Genomic DNA, 26785 nt, shown 5'->3' on the forward strand with positions numbered 1-26785 from the left:
TATGGCTGAGCACCTATTGATACATTTTATTTATGAGATTTTCGGTCTGCGTGATTCACTTTGGAGCTAAGTTCTAAGTTTTATTCATAAAGAACAATTTATGTAATATTTTACCGTTCTCATCACTATTACTATCGTGTAGATGTAACATCGTCGAATGAATTAAAAGTGTAGACCAGATCTCGATTTCTGACTGACTGACAATGACTGACTCGTGATGCGTTGAGTGCAGTCATCGACGTCTCCGAGCGAGATTCGACGAAATTGCGGGTGCGACGAGACGTAAGGCGATGCCTTGTGCGGGCGTTGAAGTCTCCAGTACCTCGTTAGTTCTCAACTGGTTCATCCGAGATTCATTCAGAGAAACGTCAATGTTGCATCTATTCACGCACACGTACTTACACGTATGTGTACACACGTGCGCGCGTGTAGATCGTCACTACCTGTTCGCCGAGAGAGACCGGTCAGCTCTTGCCGGTTACGTCTTACCAAAGCAAATACCGGTGTGTTTACGTCTGGATATAAAAATGCAGCGAGGCAAATGAAAGAAGCGGCCGCGATATCTGTGTGTGTATATGTATGTAATGAGATTGATTTTTGGACATAATTTATCGAGATAATTTCGTATAAAATATTCTTATTATTTTTGTTTTTTTACTTTTCATTTTTATTGCAGCGTTTTAAACACAGCAGGATGTCCTCAGGTAATCTGTTATCATTTTACAATTAGATATATATATATATATAAAATTATATACACATTGTGAAGTAATATGTGGAGTACCTAATATATATAATGTATAATAATAATAATGTATACACAGAAAAAAGAATATTCTTGATTTGAAAATATCTTTAGTTTCAACGTGGAAATCTTGAAATGAGATTATATTACGTTAAATGAAGAAAACTTGCTTGAAATCCTTTATATAGTTCAACCAAGAAAAAAAAGTTGAAATAAAAAGTTGAAATTTTTATAAGAAGATTATAGATTGTTTCGTATATAAACAAGATCACTATCTTCTTATAAATCATCTTCTTATAAAAATTTCAACTTTTTATTTCAACATTTTTTTCTTGGTTGAATTATATAAATGACTTATTAAAGCAAGTGTTCTTCATTTAACGCAATATAGTCTCATTCCAAAATTTCCACGTTGAAACTGCATATATTTTCAAATCAAGAATATCCAAGATTATTTTCTGTGTATAATAATGTTATATATATGTAGGAATATACATATAGAAAGATAAGAGACTTCTCTACTCTTCTCATTCTTGGATAAGCCATTTAGTTTGAAGGAATTTTATAAAAAAAATAATGCAAAAATATGGAGTACTTAGCTACGATATACATATATATAATCCGCTTTGCGGGCGAAGCAGAATTTTCGCTCAGCATCAAGAAGTGATAATTTAAAATACCAGCCTGGCTGATCGGAAAGTTCTGTCCGGCTATCTAATGCTAATTAAACGTCAATGCAAAAAATGAATCTGATTTATCCTGTCGATAATTATATTCCAGCGACCGGCTCGCAAATCGGCGTTTCTTACGCTCGCTCGCGCGCTCATATCGCGACATAAAAGAACTCTGAGCACGAGAGATTGGCGGCAGGAAGCGCAGCAATGGCGCTCGTGATAACGGTATCGAAAGTGTTACGCATACGAGCATAAGCAGCCGGGCTCGTACATTCGCGAGGTTATCGGTGGTTAAACGCGCTTTTCGACGACGCGTCGCGCTCGATTCGCGTTGTTAGGCGAGCCTAGTGACTTAAGCCGATTTCACACAGGTGAAACAATTTGCCCACAGTGAAACATTAAACCGACTGTTCTGTGAATCAAATTTGGCCACGTAAAAGGAATAATAATAAATAAAATATGACAATAGATTTGTAACCGTAACTTTTCCGATGTCCTATTCTCATCATATCGATAAGATTATCAATGTATATTTATACTTTTTTTTATAGAAATCTTTCTTGTACATTAGAGATTTGATTTATTAGTTTACATGACTTACTTTATTATTTCATGCACAGTATTAAATGATTTATTAAAATTTCATTCTTTTCAATTTTAACAATTAATTTTCTTCGAATGATTCAATATCTTGTATCTGCATCTGTGGTTGCACGAGTCTGTGCGAAAGCGGCTTTACACTGTAGTAGAGCCGAGCGTAGAAACACGTGCGTTTAGAGCTCCTCTCTAATTTACCATAGCGCCACTAATCAGTCGTCGTAGAAAATTTACTCTCGCGAAATATCGACGTTGCACGTGAACATATCTTCGTACAAAACCACGTACGCCACTCAAGTGGCGTTTATCGCCCGGTACGTCGTTACGGGAGCTCCGTAACGATTATGTGCGAACCAATCCTGCGTCTACCTGGACGTGCAAGGATAATAATTGCCTAGCGCGGACAATAAGTTGATCATCGGAATGACCAGACGCGCTTCATGCTCGGCTACTGTTGCAAGAATGCAACAGTACGACTTACACTTAGATACAAAAATAAATTTCGCCAGCCTCTAATAAAATTCGTTTAGTTTTTCTAATAATAAATACTGAACAGAATTTTATTAGAAATTATTTTTGTAAAAGTTAAAGTTGAAATATTTTTGCATGAAGGATAAATATGTATTACAATAGTATTAAAAGAACATAAAAAGGACATAAAAAGACAATTTTTCAAAGTCTACACTTTGCATTCTGCATTTTTTTAAGATAAAATCTTCTCTCTCTTGATGTTCTTTTTTATTTTACATCTTCGGCCTTGAGACGTTTGATGCCCGAATAAATTGCCACATTGAATGCACGATCAACGACTTTTGTTAATGCCGCACTGTTGTCGCGCGACTAAGCGACTACGTAATAACACGAGGACGCGATCGAGGTACGATAAATTTCGTCGGTAATTGCGCAACTGGAACTGCGCTTAAGATGCGCGTGTAATTAGTGTTAATGTTGCTTGTTTTTGTACTCGGCCGAACGTTCTTATCTTAATATTCATCTGCGTATCTTTAATTCCCTTGCGAGAGAAAAAGTATCTGGAAATAGTCAAGTTTGTAATGCAAGGTCGGCTGCATTTCATAATTAATTATATCGACTTGTATGTTAATCTTTACATTATTTTAGAAAATATTCCAATCTTACAAAATATAATATAAATATGATTTAATTAATTAATTCTGTAATATGTGTATCTTATATGAATGTATAGATTTGAGTCTGATTATATTCGTGGCGGTAAAAATTTATTACAATGATTACTATATTTTCTTTTTATTTGCGCTTATCTGTCGCATTTACTTATATTCTTTCAAGTTGTCGTAAAAATGTCAGATGCACGAAATTATTATATATTTTAAACGCAGAGATAGCGTAATAATACTTATATATCGAGAACTGGTCTGGTAGAAATCGATGAGCCATCCGTAGCGCGCAAACGAGACACTGACAAAACGAGTCCAAATCTGAATTACCGAATCGAGTCACGATTAATGGACGCAATTAGTCTCAGCGCGAAAACAACTCGTTGTGCCAACAAGTGGAAGGTGGATCGGCGAAATCAGGTTGTCGAGAGGATCCCGCTGAACCAGAAAAAGAACTTTCTTCGGCCGATTCTCTTGCACAAACACACACGCACACACATATACATACATACACTAACGACATCAACATTAATCGCGTATCTTTCTTAAACACATGCAGTACAATTAACTGCGTAGCAACTAAAAGTGGCTATTAATTTAACCGCTCTTGCGTAATGCTGCGAAGAAACTATCTGTTTAACCTTTGGATTATTGAGCGAATGAGATCTACATTTGTATTTCAAAAAATATGTAAGCTTCATATTATCGAGAAATTTTTATTTTGTTTGACACAACTTCGATTTCGAAGTAGAAATCAAAGTTTCTCTCGCTTCTAGAAGTTCTGTACTTAACAGGATTTTTCTTGCAGACTGCCGATTTTAGATCTAGAATAGTTTCACGATATACCGGTAATGGCCTTGTGACCTGAGTCGCGTCGGGATCGCGCCGAGAAACCCGACGTGGAATTTCGCCGTCTCGCCGATAAATCGATCGCGTAGGAAATTAAGTCGCCCTTGCGCGTAACGGTACCTGTAAAATCGCGCGGATACCCAACGGGTGTTCTTACGTCGTTGTCCGGTACGTTGCTACGCCCGGCATCGCCGCTTCCATAAGCCGGCGAAATTATAGCGTGATCTCGAACGGGCCGTTAACTTTTCGCAAGAACGGAAAACAGTTACCCCGTTCAGACATGCGTCCGGTGCGTCTTGCGTTCCGGAGGGCGAGGAGGAGAGAAATAAGGAGGGCGTTTCATTGACTCGAGAGCAAGTGCGGTTTAATGGTCACGACGAAACGAGACAGTACAACCGCGTACAGTAATTCGCGAGAGGGTTTTTCCTTGGGACAACGACGACGCGGCAGTCCCGACTGATTTCGTTAACTGGTCGCTTCCGCGACGTAATTGGCTGAATCGTTCTCCGAAAAAGGCATGCGATGATATTTCAGAGAGGTTATTTGTACAAAAAATGTCCTTTTCGACCGGTAAATTAATCGAATAAATCGTTCAACGCATGATTTTTTTGTAAAGTAACGAAAATTACAAAAGATAGCGATAACGACGGAATGTTCCGCTTATTTTTAAAGCCATGCAAGTTTCCAGTTTTAGAATATATGTTACAAATTTGAAGCAAATATTGTGTTCGGATTAATGTTGAATAAAGCGAAAATTAAACTCGAGAAAGCAAATAATGCCGATTTAAAAAACTAAGATTTAAAACAGATAGGTACTTACACTCAAAATTTGGAAGTCAGATCGGTAAGGACATTCGATCGAGACTGAAATTTCTCTTACAAGAAAAAGAACAAAAGGTAAGAGGTTTCGCTTAGATTCGGCAAATTTCGGCGTGCCATCGGTGAAAATGTAAATAAATATACTAATGAAAATTTGTTTTCATGTCGGTGGCTTAACAGAGGCAGAACCAAATAGATGTAAACATTACAATAACCATTGGAGAGAACCGGTGTGTGATTCTGTTGTATGTATATTTTTAGAACATACTGATATAAATACTGCAATATTAATATAAATTATTATAATTAATATTTCGATTTTAATCAAATTTTCGTAATTAATGCTAGTTAAACAAGAATAAAAAATTTTTATTCTGTGTTTAAATATAATTTTCATTTCGTATATTTTTATATATTTTTTTATTTTGTTACTACAAAGGAAGTTAATAATCTAAAATTTTTATAAACTGGATTTAAAAATTCAATAAAAATAACTATTTTAATAAATATAACATTGTTCAAGCATTAAGACTTCTTAAAGAATAGATGCGCCACATACGATAATTCGAAGCATCCACGAAATGTGATAACGATAAAATGTCATTCCATTAATGATTTAACTTGATAACTCCAACTGAATTAAATCTTTGTTTACTCGTCGCTGTCGCGGGAATTATCGTGCATAATTTAAACGAGCTTTTTCTATCAGCCAATGCAGGTGCATGTCGCTTATTAACTTTCCATCGAATATGATGCCTACGTAACTTCCAGCGTAATTATCGTTTCGAGTTAATGGATAAGCATAAAGCACAAGTCCATGTCCGGACTTACGTGCATGCCAATATTCCCTGATTAGATTGAGAGTCGTGTTCATTTGGAGAGCCACGGTTAGGTCGCGAATTCGTAAAAATTGTTAAGGGGCGGCACAAAATTTGCATCCTTTTCGTTCGAGTATTCCGGTATGCATAAATCCGAAAGAAGGAGCGAGAGAGAAAAATTCTGATGTGTGACCAATGAACGCTTACAGTAAAACGACACTAGGGTACCCGGTGATATAAATACTCGTGTGTGTGCGGATGTATGCTATACTGGGCCTATATATACATGATTCGTGAACGCTGGCCTGACCAGCAGCCATCGTGGGTCGGGGAGAACAGCCATTGGGGAGCCCGCCATCAAGGATCCCACGAGGCATAATTTGGAGATTGTTCGTGGCCGTCGTTGTGTCTGATATTATATTCTACGAATTATCTAACTACTATTCTTAAATAAGAATTTTATATCAGGTGCTTGTATATCAGGCGTATGTAATAAACGGAATACTTTATTAAAATGTTATTAAAAAGTAATTTCCTCTTTATCTAAATTTAGTTAAACGCTATTGTCTCTAGTAGTTTAAAAGTCTTAACAATAAATATCTCGATAGTTGAACTTCGAATAAAAATTCCTAAAGCAAATACTTGAAATTAATTGAAAAAAAAAAAAAAAGATTTTGTTACTGTTCCTAATTGTACTTGACTATTCCGTCGCTGTACCTAATTATTTCCGATATTTAATTCCTCAAAATTTTTTTGTTTTAAATTTGCGATAAAAAGATGTTTCAAATTTTTTATATACATTCGACTTTTTCCATAATAGCGATGTATCTGGTTTTCAATTATTATAAGGAACACGATATAAAGTAAATAAGCATGTATCAAAGTATACTTAAGCTTACTTAAGAAATCGATGCGTATTAATCACAGTCTCAGTTTATTTGCCTTATTCGACGGTCGTCATACCTCTGCTTCTGTCTAAGAACGCTAAAAGTTCACCGCTGCTTTTATGCCCGGCTGCACATGCATTATTTATCTCGTCTCTCATTATAAAATCATGCGAACAGAAAGAGAGGAAAAAAAAGCGAAGCTCGCGGTAGAGGCCGTCATTTATTTCTCGGTCGTTGATAAGTTTCGCCCGAGGATTTTCGCACGATTAGAAGAAGCTTGCGGTGGCAGCAGCGCGAGCTGGACGCGAGACGCGAACTGCGGTTCCATCATCGTTTGATACGTAGTTATTAGAGATCTGTTAAGATGTCGTCGTTTAGCGATCTTTTATTATGCATAGCTCAATTACGATAGGAGGAAGAAGGATGAGGCTGACCGGCGCGCGACTGGCAATTGCCTCTCCTATCGGCTTTACATATTGTCCAACGATGCGTGGATAAGCGTAAGAGATAATTTATCATTAGGCGTTACGCAATTAACGTTGATTGCGCATCTCCCAGAGACCCGTACTCGTGTGTAAGCGCACGGAAAAACTTGAATCCCCGAGCGGGTTTGTGAAGGTATATTAATTACTTCGCGATTACGCAATAATGCGACAGTGCTCCGCGCGGTCGCGGTAATTAAGAGCGGAATAAAAACATCTTAGAGACCTTCCCTCTCCCGTGCGTTAATTACGTTGCGCGGACACATGTGGGATACGCGTATAAATTGCGCGGCGTATACCTAAGAGCCGAAATGTATTACGGCTCTTAAATATTCCCTCGCATTACATTAAGGTCATCGAATGTGCTCGGCGCGCGATCGTGTTACCTCCGCGTGATTCAGCAACGGAGAAAAATTGGTTTCTTTAATCTTGCGCGCATTGCGCGCGAGATCTGATACCTCGCTACTATGCATTCAATCCCGGACAGCTGAATCAATCTTAATTAGTTGTCCCAACTAATCTTAGAGACCTGTTAAGTGTATTCGTAATCTGATCCTGAAAAATACGCGTGTAAAATCTACTTACACAAATCGCTACATTATATAACGAATTATAAAACGCAGGTTAACACGTGTTAAAGAGCTCTATTCTTCTAGTTTACTTTTACGGAAATTAGACAAATGTAGGATATATGGAATGACCAGCGAAAATTGTGATGTTTACTAATTGTGTAATATTCGAAGAATAAAGTGCTGAAAGATACCTTTTGTCCTTCCTGAAAATAAAGATTTTTTTTTAACCCAATACTCTATATACATTCTAGATCTTGATATATTTGAAGATTCCTGAAATTCTTGTAGAAATTCCTTTGAATTCAATAGGTATTACAATTTATCTCTCATACACGTAGCGGATTTTTCATGCGCTCTTTCTTCTTTAGGGTCCTACTTCGGACGAAGCATTATCCTTCTGCTAGATAATCTTTTTTCCTTGGTCATTTCAGTCAGGTAGAGGCCTATATATATACATAGGCCTTTCCTACCTGCTTGCTGAGAGATTTACTTCTACATACCTGCGATACATGGTCAATATATATTTCGGCAACGCACACGTGTGTGTGTGTGTGTTTGTGTGTGATGCGCGCGTTCACGCCGACTAAGCATATTCCTACCCAGTGGACCAGTGGACCGATGATCTTCTACTACTCTATAGAAAATGTTAAAAAGAAATACACCTGCCAAAGGTTGGGGAACACCCCCGACAGAGTTCTACCTGTCGGAGTGTAAAAAGCCAAAAACCTTTGCCACATCTCTGTTTCCTCCTTTTCTCTCTTTTGTAAAGAGAGTTTCCCGCTACTATAGCTTTTTCGTTACCACCAGAGGGCCGTATATATCGGGTGCACATCTGAAACATAGCCGTGAGAACGATCTCTTCTTTCTCGCGTCCTAATTGAGTTCGGGTAAAAGAAATTATTTATTATCGAGTATCCAAATGCTGCATTACAATTGAAGCAAGGAAGGCTTATTCCCTAGATATAATAATTAGTGGCTATTTTAATTTCTCTTTTCTTACGCACATATAAAATCGTAATAAGTTATAATCTCATCTATGAAAACTGAGAGAGTAATGAATGTAAAATATAATGAAAATAAATGTATGATTTAATGAAATATCTATATAGTAATTTTTAAAGATCACATTAGACAATCTATAATTCTTAAAATTTCAAAGATATCTTAGCCCCGATTTATAACTTCTTTGATATATATGTTAGTTAAAAGATATCTTTTTAAGACGTTTTATTTGAGATCATTTCGTGACAAAGATGTGAGACGCATTAACAAGAAAAATGAGCACGAGAGAGGAACTAGAATTGCTTAATAAATCGGTATATCAATGATTTAATTCTTACGTATTTTAATCTATCTTCTATTTCGCGTTCCTCTTCTTAGCTTAGCTTAGAAATAACTGCACATGCTTCAAAAATATCTTATAAATGGTAACTTTCAGATATTTTTTTCAGAAAGTCTTAAAAACGTTCTTTATAATACGTGTTATTTCATTATAAAAAGATCACTTCTGAATTCCGACACGATTGCAGATCGTATATAATGGCCATAACGAGAATGTCAAAAATGTCGCAACCATCGTGACAATTAATTCGATTGACCTTACTGTCGCATTATTTATAATGAATTTTTTTGACATATTTTTTAGCGCGCGCAATGATAGAATTGAAATTAGACGAACGGCGATAGGGGATAGCGAACCCTGTTACGCAATGGCGAATTTGCATTTGCTGCCGCCGCGGTGCGGTATTACGTAATTATGTCTCGTATTAGCGTGGGCAGCCTTTGAAATGTGGGAATATATAATTATGTGTATAATAATTATAGCGAAAATCGGAATCGTCGACGTGTGATACCACACTGCATATTATCAGCTCGGATCGGGCCGCGTCGTTAATCAACGTCACCATTGAATATAGTCGTAAGAACAACGAATATAATATCGTTTAACGTTATATCATTAATGTCGCTGTGTAGAAGTCCGATATATACACGATATCGTACACCATCTTGCGATAAACAAGTGCGCCAGTAATTTCCTAGAAAGTTACTTACCGATACCGCATACTTCATTAATACGGCGAATTAATTACATTGCATTTATTTGCCTCCAATTGCAAATCGTGTTTTCGCGTGTACCGACGCGAATAAAATTGAGTCTGTCGTCTGTAAAAGTTTCTTTGATTAGATTGATGGATTTTCGCAATTGCCTTGATCGCGCGATTTCACAAAAGCGATGGAAGATCTAACACCTGGATGTTGACGTTTATTTAAAACTCGACGCGCTTAAACTAGTTTTTATCCGGTGTTATTATGTAAATTTGACAGCCGCTTTTTAAACGTTGGCACTTTCAAAGGTGCATTTAACCTATTGATACAAATAGAACGGCATGTGAATCAGCGCGGTATTAAAAAAAAATGTAGATTTATATTAGGAGAATTTTTATCAGTGAGTTGACATAACAGTTTCGTATAAAAGAAAAACGTTAATGGCGCGTTAAATGAACCTTATAGAAATTACAGGGAAGAAATTTGCTACTATCGCTTGGCAGAAAAAGATTTAGACAAGGCGAGTAACGTTGCTTCATTCCCGCATAATTATCTTATTCATTATCCATGACGCTTGTTATGTAATAGTTCTGAATATTCAAATTAATTGGAAAAAAATTAATACAGGATAAGTTTCAACGATAATTACATTAAGATGGAGAAAAATATGTTCTGAATCTGATATTATAAAAATACATAGAGACGGGAGCGATGGCTTTGCGTAAAGACTCAAAAGAATGTACTATCGAATCATATAGCTTTTTTGTTAAAAAAGCGAGGCATAAATATCCGGCAAATAAGGATTACTAATTGAAACTATTTTTATCTTATTATTTGTTCTGACTTTTTCATCGGTTCCTTATTTCGCAGATTGGTGTAAAAATCTTCATTTATCAACAATTAGGATTTAATAATAAATGCAATTCGCAACTCGCGTCACGTTCCGATCGAAAACCATACCATTAAGTCCAATTTCACGCGGCGAGCCACGATAGCCTTCCTATTTTGCACGTGTACTGTCTCTCTTTTTCTCTCTCTCTCTCTCTCTCTCTCTCTCTCTCTCTCTCTCTCTCTCTCTCGCCGTCCAAGTGACTCGCTCGTAAATCTGTTATACAGTTACAGGAAATATTATCCTGCATCTAGACAAGACCTGAATGCGTAACGCAAAGGACCAGGTAGCCGATCAAGTCGGCCGGCTAGCCGGTCAGCCGGTCTTGGATTGGGATAAGGGTGAAAGAGGAGGAAAAGAGAGAGAGAGAGTAAATCAAAGCGCGGGGTGGATATTAAAGGATACAAGAAGTAAAAATAATTAATGCGGCGGAGACATCGCGGGACGCAAAGAAAGTGCAGCGAGCCGACAAACATGGCTTGCACAGGCGGGTTTCCCTACTCCCTATCGGTAAATTGCAATTTTCCCCTCACTCGCGACATGACAACTTTCTGGGCGCCTTCTGTGTTATTAATTACGATCAAGCATGCGAGACGATTCGTGTGCGCCGGTTTTCCGCGAAAACAGGCTACCGATCATAATCGTTCGACCAATCATAATCGCTCGAGCGAGCGAACGAACAGTTCGCTCTACGAGCGGCGGGGGATGTGTGCGCGCTCCGACGTCGAATCATAATTTATGGATTGTCGAATGTGAGTATAACAACTGTTCCGTTAGTTCGCGCTTATTCACGCAGAATGGAAAAAGAACCGCGGGGTATCTCAAGCGTTACGGCGAACGATAATTTCGTTTGGATACACGTTTCGCTTTTTCCTTCTTTCGACTGTGTCGGATCGCAGCAGTCATAAATGATTGACGCATGCAAATTTCGCATGTACGTAACACGCCCGATATTATTTCGTCTGCCTTTCCTTCGGAGAAATAATTTCAATTTTATCTTTTTTATTAGCTTGAGGCTTAACTTGTAGGAGGACTTAACTTTTTGCGAGTAAAACATTATCGATTATTCAAGGAAGAATATAATATTATAAAAATTTCGACAATACGATAGAAAAAAATATTGTTTTTTTATTTCTTTCATTGATAATCATAGCCTCGTATCGTTAGAAATCTGTCAAAGATATTTATGCAAACGATGCGTCAGTCTGACCGGCATGCCGATAACAACGTTCTACAAATTTTCATTAGCGATATACTCGCATGCCCGCGGGGCTTTAGCCGGCGGATAGTGCGAGCTTGATTTATAGAACCGCGCTCCGTAGATTTCGCGGTATAATGTGCTTTATGAAGTCAACGTTATTTATGCATTACAAATACGTACGCGGAGCGCGACGGCAGCGAGGCGCACGACCGCGTTCTCAAGGAACTCCCGCGATGAACCGGTCCGAGATAAAGAATTGATAAACGGCAACGATTCTCGATCGGGCGGCGTGTGTGCAGCCGTTCGCCGATCGTCCCGCGAGGACATTTTTCCGTTCGGCGATCGGCGTCTGGTCGCCGCGGTAGCCGATCGCTAATTGCCGGCAAATATAGAAATCGATGGTAGAGTAAAAAGGAGTGCTCTGAATTATAGCGATCTCAGGGCGGAGCGCGAGATAATCTAACTATCAATGGCGGAAAAGAGATCGTTTCTATTCTGCGCGAGCGACGCATTGGGTTGCAGCTCACGTCCATCTATCATCATTGCGCATCTTTACTTTGCAATGCAGAACGTTCGGACAGCGGCGATTAACCGCGGCGCGCGGTAATCCGCGGCCGAAAAATCAAGCGCAACCGATTGGACGTAACGTGTAACTTCCTACTGTACGACATGCCCGAGTGAGATGCGACGGCAAAAACGAACCGCGATACCGCCTCCGTCTCATCGCGCGCTAATCTAAACGTCAACTTGTCGAATCCGTCACTTCCGGAGAGGTTGCGCGAATCGCGTAGCGCCGAGACGTCAGCATAGATTTCCGGGCTGTTTCACCGAGAGATCACCTGTCGGATTAAGCTTATAATAACAGTAAGCTGTGATCTCGCGGAAAACGGCACAAATATGAAAGTTCTCAATTTTGAAGAGTGGTTATATCATTAGTGTCGTCGACGTAAGCGTTTAATTGATCGAGAATAAATAGAGTTAATGAGGCGATAATGAACTCGTATGAACGACCATTTCCTATGTAAGTTGATCCACCGAAGTTGTCCTCAAGAAAATCTTCAGATTTTATTATCACAGGAAGTATCCGTCGAGAGTACTATGTTTCTTATAATTTTCTCACGTAGATCCATTTAGCGCACGAATAAATCGTCGCGACGCACGCTGGAGGCTGGACAGCGTCGATATATACTGATTCTGCTCCATGATTATTTTATTGCGAGAGGAATTGCAGTCCGCGACGAGCAAAACGGCGCGTATTGCAGCAGTACAGAAAACTAATGCGCGGTACAAGACGACGGCGTATTAGCGGCCATTAATATTTATCATGGTCACGGGCTCTGCACTAATCGTATTTTGCAATATACATGTTTTCCGTAACGTATGGCGATCGCGACCGCCCGCGCGACCGCTCCTTAATTGCTCGATATTCCCGTTGTAATTTGTAAATTTATTCACGTTGGCTAATATAGTAATAAATAGATGGTTTTATAGGAGAATTAAGTACCAATTTAAATAAATGGCGAATTAGATTTAAACGAACCGAATCTCGCAAGCTAAACTGTTTAATTTAACAACTTTGTATCTTAAAAACTGGGTATGTAATGTTCAAGATTGCTAAATCGTAATTACATGCAAGAACTTGTCTCTTTTTCATTAGTCCCTATAGAGACAAACTTTTAAAGATAGAAACTAAAAAGTGTTTAATACCGCGACTTGAAGTGATAATACTGCATTTGTTATGATGGGATTTCTTTTTTTTATTTATTATATATTTATTTTCCATATCCGTTTCTTATTTCAACAATATTAGAATTTAAAAAAATTAAACGTACACATATGTGTTCCTAAAGAGATTGTTGAAAAATTAATCCCAAGTTTTCGAAGGAAAGATAATCCTACGCAAAGTAGAACTTTAACAATCCTTTATGTCCATTTTTATACCAATACAAATTAACTTTAATCTCGGTTTACTTACATTTTATCTGTCTGTCATTCTTAAAACTATAAAAAGATAAAATGTAAGTTAGGCCAAGATTAAAGTTAATCTACATTGGTAGAAATGGACATTAGAGACCCTGTTCCAAGTGCTAAATTTTATATGCAATAAAACAAGGATCACGTTGTGCAAGGGTCATTCATATATAAAGGCGCAATCTATCGATGGCACTGTTTACATAATCTATCATTGTTGTGGTATCAGTCCTCGACGCGAACACAAATTTCGAAGTACGTCTCGCGTGTCGCGCTTTCGCATTTCCCCTCATGCATAAAGCGTGCATCCGTAGGCTGTGTATCGCTGTATCGTATCGACGTATCACTCCCGGCGCGAATCTGAATTGCAAAATTGCGAACGAGTCACGTGTATCTCGTCGGCGTATCTGCTCGCGGCGTTATCGGTCGCGGATGCAGGCATCAAGGTCGAGCGAGATAGCGCGCGCGCGCGCACGCGGAGGTACTTAACGGACCGACGTGCGCCTGCACGTACCGCACACGTAAACGTCATTCCGCAGCCGGATGTTTCCGAGCTGAGAGCGCGCGATATACGAGCAAAAGGACCACGGCGCCGTCGCATCTAGGGATGAAAGCTGAATCTTCGCTGGCGCCACCGCGCGATAACTATCCCGGAAAAATGACCGGTATTAGTACCACTCCTCCAGCAGTAGATACGCGATTTTTTTGCAGTATTCGCTATTTAGACTTGATGTGGGAATCGATAGAGAGGGTAGTGACATAACGGATGTAAGGCAAGTAATTTTCTTGTTCTTTAACGTCTCTAAACGTATGACGGCGTGCGCGAGATATTTGTGATAATTCAACTTCTTTGAATTTATTATTAGTTTAAATTTAAATATTATAAAAATTAAATATTACTATATTATATATATATTAATTGAAATTAAATATTATTAAAAACTATCAAATAGCGGGTCATTTGATGGCTCTGGTAATTGATGAGTCGTAATAATAAACTATGATTATAATAGTTTGAAGGGAATGATAAAAAAAAAAGAAAATTTTCCATCTGGAATCGTCAAAATACAAGTTACAGTCGGCGCAACTATCTTGGATTATTACATATAAATAGTATTTCTTGCTAGTTGCACGACAGTCACAGTGCTTTTACACATTTCTTATAATAACTGTAACAAAATAAATAAGGGTCTTTCAATCGTGTGAGATATCTGTCGGTGCGCATACGTGGAAAAATGGCGATTCACACATGTATTAATAAACGAACTATAAAGTATGACTGATCTGTACGTTTACGGGAACATCGCTTACGACCGCCGCACGAAGAATATAATCAGCCGGGGCGGGTTTGTAATTTTCGCGGCGCGTGTAAACGATACTAATGCGCGAGCATGCGTTACGCGCTCGTTCGTAACGAGGATCCATCTATCCAAGCTAATTAAAACGGATTCGTGCGATCTTATCTAATTATAAAACGAAATCCCTGCTACTAGTGTGCGTGCCTAGTCGGCTACCGTCGTTTCCGCCCCCGCTCGTGTCCGTTGCCCTCTCCTGATAGTCGGGAGTTCAACGACAACTTATACCACACGTTGTCGCGCGGACATTACTAGACGCGGGCACGTACACGCACGCACGGACGCGCGTGGCACACGTGCATGCCGGCGAGTAGCCGGTCGGTCGCAACTGCAGCCAATGCGCACGAACGTAAATCATAACGCGTAATCATTTCCAAGGTGTAGGCTCCACCTTACCGATACGCGCATATATCCGCGCGTCGCGGTTACCATTATCGCCTTCACCTCCGCCTTCACGTCCCCCCGCGCGCGTATACTTAATATATTTCCTCCCCTTTTGCTTTAATAATCCGCGCGTACACCACCCCGGGCGTCGGGGATCGATGAATTATGGAATCGAATCTCGGCGCATCGGCGCGCCGCGTCGGGACAACACCGCCGCGCGCCGCAATTTCCGACCGGCGTTCTCCTCGCGCAGATGGACGAGGGTGATCCGTTTTCCTGGGGAAATTACGTAGCAGTGCACACTTCCGCGATTTCGAGGTACGGATCGCGCTTTATCGCTCCGGGCACACGATCGTACCGGAAGATCGCGCGATTCTTTATCCTTCGAGAGGTACGCCATGTATATCGCGTTATGAGATCGAGTGCGCGAGAATAGTTTCTTCCGCGATCTTGATACGCGAAATATGATAGCGCAATAATGCGACCAGCTATAACGCGGTTTCCGCTATCTCAGCATTACACCCGTGTATTGATTAATATAGCGCAATTAAACGGTATACCATTTGGAGCAGCGCTTTTTTTTCTTATTAAATGTCGACTGCAATCGCCTATAAGAATATCTTTCGCAATTCGATATGTTAATTCGGCGTATCGTATTCTCGACAGCGTGAAACTTACTTACTCGACTACGCTATGATTGCAGCGTAAGAGTCATCGGGCGTGCGTGGATGCACCGCTGCACCGCTGCGTGTGGACCGGCGTTATATCAAGCCCCCGAAATAATTTATCGCTGATCCGACAAGAATTATTGCCCTCGATATAAGTAGCATTTATCGGTGTAAGAGCCGGGGATAATGTTCTACGCGGTAATTTAGTGTACATTAACGCATCGGAATAGTAGACGGGGGTCTTACGGAATATTTAATTTAATAATCCGACTCCTATCTACACGCTCGTCCCGCGGCCGTAAGTACGGCTTTATCGTTGCGATAAGATTAATTATAACGACCGGTGTATTCAGATTAAAGCGCGAATAAAATTTCGCCCGTTGATTCGCGTTCGACTCTCTCGCGATCTTCACCGAAGATGCGAGACGCTGGCTACCCTCTCGTATAGATCTAAAAAACAAATCGAGTGGGCCGCGAGAATCACGCGGTAGAGTAGTGTGCACGCAACGATAAATCATACTTAGAGCTCCCTGGCGAAATGTATAACCCGCCCGGTTTCGTGCGTAACTCGGCGAAAGACGCTGAAAAGCCCGGGGCACGTAGGATACCCAGGGCTTCATCGATTTATATCTGCAATTCAGTTGCATTCGATCGAAAGCTGCGTATAAAACGTCGAACGCGTTCACGCACATATACACACGCATACGCATACACAGACGCACGAGATCAGCGTGGATTTTTCAGCAAAAGTCCCATCGGAGATAGCAACCACACGTTCTGTGGGTGTGCGAGCACGCGATACTCCCATACGCACCGCTCCTCAACAGGGACGAAACCGAGCGAGAGAACGATAAAGAACGAGAAAGCGAGAGCGAGAGAATCTGGAAAGGACAGAAAACCGCTTGGAATCTCGAGGCGGGACGCACGGATGGTGCACGCGGTATATTTTTAGGCATTAAAATCGCTCCATAAATTAAATCCGCAAAAGGACGAGAAGGCGGCCGGGCCGCCGGAATGGGACGGCACCGGTGAACCGTTTCGGGGCCTTCTTGAGTTTCTCTGCATCGTCGTGTAGCCTCGTGGGAGATAAGGCCATAACATGACCTGACTTAACGCATCGTTCTGGAAGGAGACTTGCAAAAAGGGGCTCTGACAAATTTCGAATAATTTCGACGCCTGGCTAAAGGCAACGTCCAACCGAGTCAACAGTTTCTGGGTACGATTGTTTGCGCAAATATCTCGACTGAGCGTTGGCTTTCGGAATGCTTAAGAACCGCAAAGTCCTCGTCGCGATATATACGAATATTACACGCGTTGAAACATGTATTTTATAGGATGTATCTGCGAGAGAGGCTATCACTTAGGGTTTGTTTATTACAATATGCAAGATTACGTTAATACGACATGGAAAACCAGTACATTATTTTATAGTACACACGAGAAAAATACTGTTAACGCAACATTAGTCTTTTCCCGTGTAGTTACGACAACCGTAAAAATGTAAAAAGATGTCTTATACACACAGAAAAAATCATTTTACATCTGAAAGGATACAATATAGATATTAATAATATCCCGTTTTTCACTGGTATAAAAAGAATCGAATGACAACATGATACAATAATATACATGTTTGCATGTTTCAAACGTAAAGTCAGATTAATAAAATATTAAAAAGTATATCGAAGAGAATATTTGGAAAGATCTTCCGTTTCAGCGCAAATCACATACATGTATATATGCCTATGTACGAAAGGTGGATGAAACACTCTTATAAATTAAACCGAATTAGCCAAGCTCGAATCGTGCCACGGAAGGTCACGCGACCAATAAAATTAAAATTTTTATTGCAGTCTCCATTTGTGCTATTTTTATCGACGACGTAGCTATGTGTGTGCTCTCTCTCAACACATCGATATCTGTACACACGCACACACACATGATGGCGACTTCTAGATTTTTAAACTTCGGTATTATAAAGATCACGATGCTTCCACCAATCGGATGTTTATAAGAATATTTATCGAGAATGTTTGAATATATTTTGCCACTTTGTTGACGTTTAAGATTTTATCTTGGTTAATCTTGTCTGTTGACTTGAAAGCGTGAATAAATTTTCGGTTAATTGCATAAAATTTCGCAATGATCGTAGATTCATAGTTTTATTCGGCGATTATCGCTACCGAGTGATTTACGACGGACATTTTTATACCCGCAACCACGACGATCGCGATAGCTCACTGAATTCGCGATGCAATATGGTAAAATCTCAGGATACAGGAAATACTATAACAGAAACCTACTTGAGAAATATCTCACAATCAGCTAAATTTCTCTCTCTTCGACCTTTTTTTTACGATCCTTAAAAAACTAAAATTCCTTCTGTATATATAAATGAGTCATTTTCAAGAATAACAAGAAAATCCGTAGACATAAAACAGCATTTTTAAATATTTGCGCTTTTCGTTAAAATAAGCGCGGGTGACCAAACTGCGATACGTTGTAAGAAAGAAGAGAAAATAATCGTTATCGGCGCAAAGAAAAAACAGTCTCCTTTCCTGCAAACATAAGTCATTTCTTCCTGCTTTAAAATATACGCACAACGTGTGTTTCTACGAATAATTACATGAACATGACGGACGATCGATCATGCGTCTCGTAATTGATATAAATGGTAGCGAAACAGATTCGCGATTACTTTATTTATCCCTGGTACTCCCTTCCGGCTCAGATACCAAATCGATTGATCACGGTGTTTTTGCATGGCAATTTATATATATAAAGCGTTGCGCAGTTTCATTCGTCAGATTATTAGTAGATCATTCGAACGGAAACAGTGATCATTATGTAGTCACCCCCGATTGTACACTCGGGAAACAGAGAAATGTATTGGATGATCTAACGGAGCGACCTACCAACAATACAAACTTCTTACGATCTGAGAAAACGAAGAAAATTGTCAAATCATTGACAGCTGATAGTTTTTTACATTCGACATATGATGATAAAATTTTAAAATAGATAATGTATTCTGCAATTAATAAGAAACTTACTTGGGCCACTTTTTCAATTGAATTTAACTTAATGCTTATATATCTGCATGACTCTTTAATTGTGATTATTATAATTTATATATTTAGATTCTAATTATTATTTCTATATTTATTATATTGTTTAAATATTTAATTATTACCTGATTTTGTTAAAAGTATAAATTTTCTTTTGATATTCAGAAAATCTGTGAGATATTAACCATATGTACGAAAAATATGTGATTAATAATTATATTATATAACATATAATTTATTTTGAAATTTAACTTTTGACATTCTAATATGATCATTTTTTGATTATTTTCCAGATACATTCCTGAATACGCTTGAAGAACGATCTTGACAATCGCAGTCAGTTTTTCTTCGCCACCGACTTTCGATGCAGGAGGCAGAAAGGTAGATGAGGTATTCTTTGTTTCGCGAAATTGTTTACATTAAAAGTGAAAAGTGTTTAAAAGCGAAGTCACGCTTATATATTTTTTAAAAAGCAGAAATAAAGGCTAATCGTTTGTCTTGTTTTTCTTCTAGAATTTAACTTGTCCATAATGTTGCATTTGTAATTATAAGTTTGATAGCAATTATCTGTAAAGACTCAGTCCGAATTGTGGCGACTGTTAACTTATCCCGCCTCTTTTCAGATAGTCTTCGTAATGTAGATGAAATGTAGATGACGAAAGAAAGAAAATAAAGTTGAAGTTCCTGGAAATACAATAAAGTTTTAATTTTTGCTTTACCTCTTACTTAATTCTATTAAATAAATCTAATAAATGTTTGAAATTTTATTTTTCGATTAAGATTAGTGTATCTTCTTCTTGTGCACTATTATTCTCATGACGTCGAGTGTAGCAGCGGTGTCCAGTTCTCACCGAGTCGATAGTGGTTTGTCTTTCGCGCACATGCACACATTCACGTATATAGAAGTATACGACGCGACGGTCAAAGAGAACACGGACCAAACGAAAAGCGTGTACGTATGTACACAGGTAGGTGTGTATACAGGTGAGCCGCGAACCCGTGCTCGCATAGCCCTTCGGGCTATGCACCGGCGCTCAATGCCGACCCGGAGGAGAATGAAGGATGAGGATCGCGAAAAGGGAACGGGAGTAGCCGGGGCCCTCGTAAGACACGTGAAACTGACCAATAGATCCGGTTTAGCGAGTTTCCGGATTCCACGGGGTCATCGGGTAGGCCCCTCGGTTTGCGCAAGGAGCGGTATTCCCGTCATCGCCCCTCTTTCAGCTCCCCCGTTCACGGACCAGGGAGAGAGAGAGAGAGAGAGAGAGAGAGAGAGAGAGAGAGAGAGAGAGAGGGACGGGAGAGGGAGAGAGAGTACGGAAGGTCCGGTCGCAGGACCTGCAACCCCTTGCCACTGTTCGTCCTGTAGTGCGCGCACTGTCCATCCGCATACATTACCGCGAAATCCGGTTTTCGACAATACCTGATGCGCTGCCCTCGCGCACCTCTCGCGATGGCCCCGATCATGGGTCACGCTTGAGCCCCGAATGGCTTGGATGGAGAGGGGCCTGCAACCTGCCGTGGGCAGTGTGAGACCACGGAACGGAGTGGAAGCGAAAGAGTTCGTGAGATCTATTCTCTCTATTTTTTTTTTCTAGCAAACATAGACTAAACATAGTATTTTATTGGTTTTTAATCTGAATCATATGAAGCTTTTTTACCAAGGGGCGTAATAAAAAGAGAAAGGTGGATTTATTATTCGTTCACAAAAATTTTTTTATAGAAAAAAATAGATAAGTCGTTGATATGACGTTAAAAATGACCGATTTATTATTTTAATCATGTTTCTTTCAATATTTCAAGAGTGTCATGAAACTAAATTCTGAAATAATCTTACATAAATAAAATCTAATGTTCATGGACGATGCGCCCTGCCCATCACAGCAGCAGTCTCCCTCTTTCCTGAGCCGCGCGATGCGCAATGACCATTCGCATACATTATCGCCCGTCCATCGAAATCCGGTTTTCGACAATACCCGGTGATACGGACCAGGGTTTCGGTCACCCTCCCCAAAGAGAAGAGCCGCGCGCGCAACCTGCGACGAAACTCGTGAGACCGCGGCGAGGGATATACACGCAGTGGAATATGTGAGGGACAGTAACTATGGTCTCTGTCCGGCCGTGATGGCGACGACGGTGCGCAGATTTCCTTTGGGGATGACCATCGATGACCGGGGGGTTGCGCGAGCGACTTCTTTCCTGTTTCTTTTTTTTTGTTCTTTTATTTCCTCCGCTGTCGCCACCGGTCCGGTGGGAACGAAAACCTGATCGGGGGAGTCTTCGTCCACTCTGATCGTCCTGCAACCACCTCGACGTCGCGAGTGCGAAAGAGAGAGAGACACGAGAGATGGACGGAGAGGACAGGCGTGAACCGTTTGGACTTACCAACCCCGTACAGACATATGCGCGCAATGAGACTTAGCGGCCAGTAAGATCGTTGCCGCTTTCGTTACGTTGTTCGCAGGGTCATGGGAAAACCGGGCTAACCGGACATTGGTCACGAACGGAACTGGAACTTCCTTTGATAAGTCGCGGCGCGTGGAGAGCGTCACGACGCGTCTCGTGCGGGGGGATACTCCCCGAGCCGATTCCGGCGAGTTAACGTCCGCCTCGAGAGAAAGGGATGGAAAAGAAAAATTGCGCGGCAGTTACATCCGAGATTTTGTTCGGAGCCGTCTGTCCGACGATGACGGTTACCGCCTTCAGTTCTAACCGCCGTCGTCGTTCTAACGTCTCGCGACCGAGATTTGTTGGTTGGCCTAACTTTTGACATATCATATTAACGGTTAGGGCATCAACGAACGCGCGGGACGGTTGGTACGTTAAGCTTAAGCTCAACGAATTTTGTAGCTCTACTGTTCGTCTAGGAGCTTTATCTAGATACGTTTGTTACGCTATTAGATTTATCGCTTCTTTAGCGCTGCGGAATGACTCAGGAAATAATTGAGGAAATTGGAATCTGTTCAAATACTGTTGCGGAATTATTGCAACACGCTGTCTTACGCAAGTCTGATATGAAAAGGCATTCGCGTGTTATCGATTTGCTGGAATATGTCAAACTGCCTTTTTTTTTTTGCTCGGCACCGGCATAGAGCTGTACAATATGAAGTGTATTAATGAACGTAGCATGTAAGTGCAAAATGCTTCGGGAATTGTTCGGGAGATTGATCCTTGAACGGCTGCCCGGCACGGCAAAGAAATCGATCGAGGAAATTGACTTCTTTCTCTACGCTCCGATAAATAACCGCAATAAGCGCGCCGCCGCGGTAGCCAAATGGAATCTAACGTATTGCGTAAGAGCGATATTGCCGTTTTGCGTCTGCCGTTTTGCAAAAAGAGACAACTCACCCGCCACGATATGTCGCGTAAATAATGAACGATAACGCGCGAGATAACACGCAGGCCTCCTGACGTCTACATTACTATCCATTAATAATCGCAACGTTCCTTTCTCGAAGACGTCAATAACGGTAGCCAATACGCGACTGCGATACTCCAAATAAAACGAAACAGTACGTCTCGACAAGAGAACTCGCGTTCCTATACGAGCGGCGACGTGTTTCGTGGAGATATTGACATAGGCCAAGTGTTTCCCGGTAAGCTATCGCAACGTAACCGATGTCAGCTTAACGTGCTAATTACCTCGCGCGATATTGAAAGCCCGCCAGTCAGCCCGAGGACCGTTCGTGCCATTGACGGGCGTTAAGAACGTCATCGTAGAAAATTACACTCCGCTCCGACTACCCTCGCGGATAACCGCAATAAACCCGTCACGCGGCGGTAGGTAAAACGCTCGCTCGCGTTGCGCTAGATTTCCTACGAGAGAGGATAATTCCTCGCGCCTATTGGCACACGCGAGAACCGCCGCGCTGGACGATTATTGTTAGACAACAGGCCGAACAAAAAAACGTTTTTCCTGAAACGATCGCGATGTCGATGCACGCACGATTTTTCAGAGCGAGTTGCACGATCCGCCGAGGAAGCTGCTCCATACAGCCAATCTGAAGATAAACGGCTGTCGTTTGGTACGCGTTGACTTATTCGATCAAACGATCGACATTTATCATTCCTCATCCTTCGAGTAGCCTCGCCCTTCCGTTGCGCGCGTTTTGTGCCTTTTGCAACGTGTCGCAATTAAATTAAATGCCGTATGATCGGCGCAAAGTAGTCGCAGGTGCACGTAGAACAGGAAGAGGCTAAATGTAAAATAATTTAATCCTGAAATACGCACGTTAGATAAGTACGGGAATAAGAATAATTTGATCTTTCGGTGTCTAGCCTTTCCACGTGAGTATACGATCTTGGTTTTCGGCGTGAGAGCAAAAAGAGATGACGTGGCTCTATATCTGGCAGCGGAAATTTAACGATATTTACGTGTTGCTCATCGCGTCGCGCGCAATTGGATTATTAATTAACAGCTAGTTTGTAACCAGGTTTGATACGATGTGCACCATGATAAATCACTGTTTTTTTTTCTCGTGATACACGGGGGGTCACCGACCAACGAGACCATTGACCATTGACCGTCAGGCCTGCGAGGCATTAACGACCGCGTATCCAGCCGATGTGAAACGCTTAGAAATTATTCTACCGCGAGATAGCGGCTAGAGTCGCGCTATTATGCGCGTCATCGAGCGCCGCGCAAGAAATTCCCCGAGCATTAACGGGCAATTATGAATTCCACAGGATTGTCGAACTATCGGCAGCTCCGATATACCGTAACAACTGATTACCGGCCGTTTATGCAATCGTAATCCTTTCTCCACGTCCGCTCGTTGCGTACAATCGTCCTCGAGCATTAATCGACACGCGGACACGGCGGTTTTTACCGAATACCGAATCCGGTTTGCTCCGCTTTGTTCGCGTCGCCAATAATAAGTAATCGTTCCTCTTAATACCTCAATTTACCGCCGATTTTCTGCCCCTAACTGCTCGCATAGGCGCTTATCGCCGTCGCTATACGTATCATTGGCTTTCAGCTGTCTCTCAACCGTTTCCTTTAACGGTCGATTAATAATAGGCAACACGTGGCGTTCCAGTTTCGTGCCCGGCAGTCACGGTAAAGCGTTCTCTCTTCCTTGTGCCCGGCATCGCCCTAATTAGCGTATCGCGGAAGTTATCGAAAATCCACGTGAGCGTTACAGATAATGCTCATTACTACACTCTCGGTTTATTTGCGAAATGTAATAGACCACACCCAATACCGCGATCGAAGTAACCTTAGGCGAGAATAAAAGAAGACTGTAGTCCCCTATGACTCTTTCTGGTTATGGACTTATTGTGTGATAATCGATGATATCTCCTTCTAGCTATTCTGAACTGATTTTCACCCTATTTGCTGGTTATCAATATTTTCAATCGACCGGTCTGTAACCGGTATCTATGATAATTCAAATTTCTAATAATCTGATGTGAATTTCACAGGCACGTGCATTAAGAATTACGTTTATTCCCGGAATTTATTATGAAATTATATAAATCTTCAACTTTATAGGTTTGGCACGTGTAATAGGCATGTATAATTCTTCCAAATTACAGCCGCAGTTTCATTGGCAATGCGGTATTATATCAGGTTAAAGACTTAGGCTTCATTGCATCAATCTATTTGTAATTTGATAGCGGTAGTAGTAGTTGTAATACTTGAAGCATTTTCTTCTACAACACGCGAAGCCCCGAGATTACAGGTAATGCCGGGCCGGCGCGCGGCATCCAAGCCGGGCGTTGCAAGAAGACGTCAGTAAATCCAAGCGGAGGCAATGCTCCGCGTCGATCGAGAGCCCAATTTCAGTCGCGTCACGCGCGCTTACCTTACCTCTCTTAGCCGTAGGCTGTAAGCCGATTTTCTATTGCGGCCGCGTTTCGCGCGGCGCGCACCGTAAGAAGGGGCCATTAGAGAGACGCGTCCATTCATAATCCATTCATAAATTAACTCAGCCGTGGGGGGAGGATAATGGCACGGACCAGCCTCGTAAGGATTCTCTCTTGACCCGCGGACCGACGGACGGAGCCGCTCACGGTGGACGAGGATGGTCGCGAGGATGGGGAGAAGAAGAAGCCGCGAAGTTAAAGGAGGACGAAGGGGATACTGAAGATCGGTGTTACGATCCGCCGCGATTCCGCTCGTGTCTGCTCTCGGGCGAATCGTCGCGCCGCGATGGAATTTATGCGTTTAGGCGTCGGCTGAATGCTGATGTATACGGCCTCGTATAATGTTGCTATCGCGCGGCCAACGGCATAATGGCTCTCGTCCGAGAATGACGGCGTATACGGCGCGCGGCGTTCGCGACGCAGCGGGGCTATCGGTAATTATTTATCTGCCGATCCGATGTGCCGAATGACCGTGGCACATAGGAACGTGCTCGTCGACGTACTATCGACGGTGTATATCCGTGCGATCTCCTCTCTTTCTCCTCCTTCCTTCCCATGCTCTCACATCTATCCCTTAATCCGCCCTGACGCCGTTGACGAGAGAGCCCTGTATGACGTTATCTATCGCGCGATATTTTACGATGTCATATACAGACATAATGCGCGAATGACGCGTGGATATTTTTACGAGCGTATATTTGCGCAGTGTTAATAATGCACTTTACGCACAAAGATAAAAAGACGTCCAAAATTTTAAATTCTTAATCCTTATAGTGTAAAATGCAAGTTTAGTCAGTTATCAAATATTCCGTCATATTATAATGATAACTAATGATATATGCAATGATAATTACTTCGAATATATATAGATATATATTATATATCTTTATACATACGCTATCTAACTAGGATTTTATGGTGTTATTAAGCCTGATGTAGATATAAATACCATAATACACGCAAGCGTCGAAGTCACTTCATTCTTTGCGAAGCACAGACAATATTAATTATTAACATCCTAAAAATGCTAGAGATATCTATACTCTGTCTCGTCGTATAAGAGATGCGTTACGCAATATTGCAGGTAATTACGACTGATAACGCGATGGCCAACGCTGCAACTCGTCCCCGATAACACCACAGCTGTGATCGCGTGCATGGACAAGATTATAAGCAATTAGTCAGGTATCGACCGACTCTAAATCATTGTTCCTCGAGAGACGCTGGAGATATCTCGGTCTCTTCTCCCGGTCTCTTATTTCTATGCGCCCCCTTAATCGCGCTGCAGCTTTATATGTCGCGCAGCCAAGAAGATCGGAGGATTTTACGACCCTCGCAAACGCGCAAAGAGCACTATGTAAATAAATATACACATCGCAGTGCCGGCGTTGCGGCGTTAAAACCGCGTTGCGACATCGCGGTGAAAGAAGACCACGTGGCGTGTCGCGTAAATAGATCTCTCATATACACGATACAATCTATCGTCGTCGTAAGATCAATCTTGTCACACATCGCCCTTTCGTTCCTTTGCGCGACTCATTAATTTTTATCGTCGATGTTTATCGCATACCCTCCCCTCCGTCTCGCATTCGCGCTTTCGTCGGTGCAAACTAACGCGATGACGTTCAGCGATATACTGTTGCGACTTACACTGTTGCGTGACCTAACGGGGGTCCGCCCTGTAATTTCATTTGTCGAGATTCTATCGCGGAATTTATACGGTCGACCGGTGGAAATACGTCGTGAAAACCGATAA

At 41.3% G+C, this 26785-nt stretch overlaps 1 long non-coding RNA gene across 1 annotated transcript in view; it reads left to right on the forward strand.

Moving 5' to 3' along the window:
- LOC139778835 (uncharacterized) overlaps positions 1-19861 on the forward strand; it is an 87351-nt gene extending 67490 nt beyond the window's left edge. The window contains exon 3 of the long non-coding RNA XR_011719708.1: positions 19455-19861. This is a non-coding gene — a long non-coding RNA (uncharacterized lncRNA). The remainder of the gene's footprint in view (positions 1-19454) is intronic.
- The last annotated feature ends 6924 nt before the right edge of the window (positions 19862-26785 follow it).

This window comes from Temnothorax nylanderi, unplaced genomic scaffold, assembly GCF_030848795.1.
Source record: "Temnothorax nylanderi isolate EJ_2023f unplaced genomic scaffold, tnyl_v1.0 TNYL_tig0198_pilon, whole genome shotgun sequence".
Lineage (NCBI taxonomy): Eukaryota > Metazoa > Arthropoda > Insecta > Hymenoptera > Formicidae > Temnothorax > Temnothorax nylanderi.